The following is a 5058-nucleotide window of genomic DNA, read 5'->3' as shown; positions in this document are numbered from 1 at the left end:
ATTACCTGGCAAGTCACGTATCTCTCGACCATTGTATAGTTCCCGGTAAATATCCGTCCTCTTTGAAAACGGAGCGTGTAATCTCTCCACTGGGAATGGGAATGAGATGACTTGGAAAAGGGATGAAATTTGTTTTGTTGTTTTTTGGTATTTTTTTGAAAAGAGTGAAGGTAACAAGTGATGTTAGAACGGTTAGATGACTGAAAGATTTAGTACTGTCATTGAACTATCCCGTACTGAAAATATGCTATCGTTTTCATTTGGTCTTGTTTACTCAAGGTCCTGCAAGAAATGTTGCTTACAGTGAGTGCTTGAAATTCAGAAACATACACGTAACAAATACCATGGTGAAATGGTGGCTTGTTGCAAATAGAAGTTTTCTAATAAGTTGACTTTGTTAATATTTGCGAGGCATTCCTGACAGAATGACAATGTCTCTGTTTGCTTGACTATAAGTAATGAGGTAAACTCGCCTCACATCTCGTGCGCTCAAACTCTCACTTGTACTGCAACGGCCATCATGCTCATCACAGACGCTAGATGCTTCAGCCTCTCTATTGATAAACTCCATCATAAACGTAGTACGACGTATCTGTGCAATAAACGCCGCCCCTCTTTTGGGAATAGTAACAACCTACAACCACCTTCTACTATAGCGCGTGTTATTTGTTTTCAATTAACCCAGAGATCTTTGTTTACCATGTGAGAAACTGTTCAGGTATCACGCAATCGCTACTTCAACACAAACGTGACCGCTGATATCTTTATCGTTTTGTCTATGAAATGTTAATGTTACACTCTTTAAGAAAATAAGGGAACACTTATTTCATACACGAGTCACATTTTGTCAGTGTCATTGCTGTGGGTTGGCTGGCGTTTCTCTAGGATGTCCATGCCTTGGGTCATCATTTCTCTCATGATGGCGATGCCTTTGAATATGCAAACGATTTCTGCTCTCTTTGCGTGAGTTGTAACTTCTTGAATCCTTCTTGCGTTCTGTGGATCTGTGCTGTCGTCCTCCGTCTGTGTGTTCAGAATGTCTTGTCTGTTTGCGTGATAATGGTTGTCGTGAAGTGGACCATGAAGATGATGACTATGAAGATGATCGTAGGCGAGGTTTTCCATAGTTGCGAGTGGAAGGTGTTGTAATGGTGGGTGGAAGGTCGATGATATAAAGTATGACATGGTAAACGTAATTAAAATAAAACCTATAATTACCTGGCAAGTCACGTATCTCTCGACCATTGTATAGTTCCCGGTAAATATCCGTCCTCTTTGAAAACGGAGCGTGTAATCTCTCCACTGGGAATGGGAATGAGATGACTTGGAAAAGGGATGAAATTTGTTTTGTTGTTTTTTGGTATTTTTTCGAAAAGAGTGAAGGTAACAAGTGATGTTAGAACGGTTAGATGACTGAAAGATTTAGTACTGTCATTGAACTATCCCGTACTGAAAATATGCTATCGTTTTCATTTGGTCTTGTTTACTCAAGGTCCTGCAAGAAATGTTGCTTACAGTGAGTGCTTGAAATTCAGAAACATACACGTAACAAATACCATGGTGAAATGGTGGCTTGTTGCAAATAGAAGTTTTCTAATAAGTTGACTTTGTTAATATTTGCGAGGCATTCCTGACAGAATGACAATGTCTCTGTTTGCTTGACTATAAGTAATGAGGTAAACTCGCCTCACATCTCGTGCGCTCAAACTCTCACTTGTACTGCAACTGCCATCATGCTCATCACAGACGCTAGATGCTTCAGCCTCTCTATTGATATACTCCATCATAAATGTAGTACGACGTATCTGTGCAATAAACGCCGCCCCTCTTTTGGGAATAGTAACAACCTACAACCACGTTCTACTATAGCGCGTGTTATTTGTTTTCAATTAACCCAGAGATCTTTGTTTACCATGTGAAAAACTGTTCAGGTATCACGCAATCGCTACTTCAACCCAAACGTGACCGCTGATATCTTTATCGTTTGGTCTATGAAATGTTAATGTTACACTCTTTAAGAAAATAAGGGAACACTTATTTCATACACGATTTACATTTTTTCAGTGTCATTGCTGTGGGTTGGCTGGCGTTTCTCTAGGATGGCGATGCCTTTGAATATGCAAACGATTTCTGCTCTCTTTGCGTGAGCTGTAACTTCTTGAATCCTTCTTGCGTTCTGTGGATCTGTGCTGTCGTCCTCCGTCTGTGTGTTCAGAATGTCTTGTCTGTTTGCGTGATAATGGTTGTCGTGAAGTGGACCATGAAGATGATGACTATGAAGATGATCGAAGGCGAGGTTTTCCATTGTTGCGAGTGGAAGGTGTTGTAATGGTGGGTGGAAGGTCGATGATATAAAGTATGACATGGTAAACGTAATTAAAATGAAACCTATAATTACCTGGCAAGTCACGTATCTCTCGACCATTGTATAGTTCCCAGTAAATATCCGTCCTCTTTGAAAACGGAGCGTGTAATCTCTCCACTGGGAATGGGAATCAGATGACTTGGAAAAGGGATGAGATTTGTTTTGTTGTTTTTTGGTATTTTTTTGAAAAGAGTGAAAGTAACAAGTGATGTTAGAACGGTTAGATGACTGAAAGATTTAGTACTGTCATTGAACTATCCCGTACTGAAAATATGCTATCGTTTTCATTTGGTCTTGTTTACTCAAGGTCCTGCAAGAAATGTTGCTTACAGTGAGTGCTTGAAATTCACAAACATACACGTAACAAATACCATGGTGAAATGGTGGCTTGTTGTAAAAAGAAGTTTTCTAATAAGTTGACTTTGTTAATATTTGCGAGGCATTCCTGACAGAATGACAATGTCTCTGTTTGCTTGACTATAAGTAATGAGGTAAACTCGCCTCACATCTCGTGCGCTCAAACTCTCACTTGTACTGCAACGGCCATCATGCTCATCACAGACGCTAGATGCTTCAGTCTCTCTATTGATAAACTCCATCATAAACGTAGTACGACGTATCTGTGCAATAAACGCCGCCCCTCTTTTGGGAATAGTAACAACCTACAACCACGTTCTACTATAGCGCGTGTTATTTGTTTTCAATTAACCCAGAGATCTTTGTTTACCATGTGAAAAACTGTTCAGGTATCACGCAATCGCTACTTCAACCCAAACGTGACCGCTGATATCTTTATCGTTTTGTCTATGAAATGTTAATGTTACACTCTTTAAGAAAATAAGGGAACACTTATTTCGTGTAATGATTTCTTCTTCAGATTAAAATCGTTCATTACTCCCAGCATTTAATGTCGCTCTGATACGTGTACGCACACAAGTATGATACGATTTCCCGCCAATACAGCTACCGAGTACTCACATACCAAGAATTCCTCTTTTACACAGTCCCAGACATAATTGTTGGGACACTTATGCCTCTTCCTTCCCTCTCAATGTTGCTGTGAAAGATTCGGTGACTCAACTGCGATAAACAACATTGAGAGGGGCAGGGGACGCACGAGAAGGGAATAGAGGACGTTCGCATGAAGTGTCCCAACTAATTATGTCTGAGACTGTAGTTAATGGAGCGTGTAATGTCTCCACTGGGAATGGGAATGGTATGACTTGCAAAAGGCATGAAATTTGTTTTGTTGTTTTTGGTATTTTATCGAAAACGGTAAAAGTAACAAGTGATGTTAGAACGGTTAGATGACTGAAAGATTTAGTACAGTCATTACACTATTCCTGTATTGAAAATATGATATCGTTTTCATTTGGTCTTGTTTACTCAAGGTCCTGCAAGAAATATTGGTTACAGTGAGTGCTTGAAATTCAGAAACATACACGGAACAAATACCATGGTGAAATGGTGGCTTGTTGCAAATAGAAGTTTTCTAATAAGTTGACTTTGTTAATATTTGCGAGGCATTCGTGACAGAATAAATTCTTACAGGGACAGGTGAAGCTTTTTATTTGTGAATAGGAACAAAAATCCGATGTCTTGCAATCATTTTGACACAGATGTATCCTTTGTTTCGCAAGTAAACACGCAAGTCAACTTAACTTCATTTACTTCAACTTGAGTAAAAAGCTGTAATGCAGTCAAACAGCTGAAAGTCTGAAAGACTTAGAAGCTGATTGTTGCTTTTAAACAAGTGATCAATTCATATAGATATTTACAAATAACCCACATAAATTACACTTTAACAACTAATTCTTGACAGTCAGTGCAATAATATAACTATAAAGCACTGTATGTGTACGTATAGACTAATAATGCCTAGCGATTAGCGGAAGATGATGCTGCAGTTTTATTTATCCATTGTCTCACCCGAGATTTGCTTCCAGTTTCAAATTTGAAATACTGTTATATGAGATAATTCTAAATACCTCATCACACATAATTTTTTTTGGAAAAGTGTTGAAGACAAAGGAAGCATCCATGAGTTCCACCACTATATGTGTACTTTTATCGTTATGACAAAATTAATTTGATAGTAAACAGAGTTACTCAATGAATCAAGAAAAATGTTACAGATATAATCTCATGTAAGTACCGGTATTACATGTGGTTCCATTTATTTGGTACACCAAACTGGGTGGCTGGTGTCTTTTGTTTCTCAGGATTAGGGATGTATTAGATTTGTGCTCTCTTCCTATTTTGTTAGAATATTGTGGAATGAGGGGTTATACTAATCATTATTCTCTTTGATTACTTTTAAGCATTGAAACAACATAAAACAGCTTGAGATTGCTCATCTAAATGCTGAATCCTTGAAATGTTGGCATCACTTTCATGAAATCAAAGAAATGGCCCTACAGAAAAGCTTTGACATCTTAACATTCTCGGAAACATGGTTTAATTCTACGACGACTAACGCAAGCGTAGAAATCGATGGCTATAGCATCTATAGGCTGGATCGCTTACGGAAAATTGGTGCTGGGGTATGCGCTTATGTTAAACATGGCCTAAAGGTGAAGGTTCTGAAGGACCTTACAGAAATTGGAGAATCTGGCTAACATCAATTGTGGCTCCAAGTACAAAACAAGAATCTCCGATCACTTCTGGTTTGTGTAGTTTACAGGCCTCCTGAG

Source organism: Montipora capricornis, chromosome 2 (genome assembly GCF_036669925.1).
Source record: "Montipora capricornis isolate CH-2021 chromosome 2, ASM3666992v2, whole genome shotgun sequence".
Lineage (NCBI taxonomy): Eukaryota > Metazoa > Cnidaria > Anthozoa > Scleractinia > Acroporidae > Montipora > Montipora capricornis.
Note: the sequence above shows the minus strand (reverse complement) of the source record.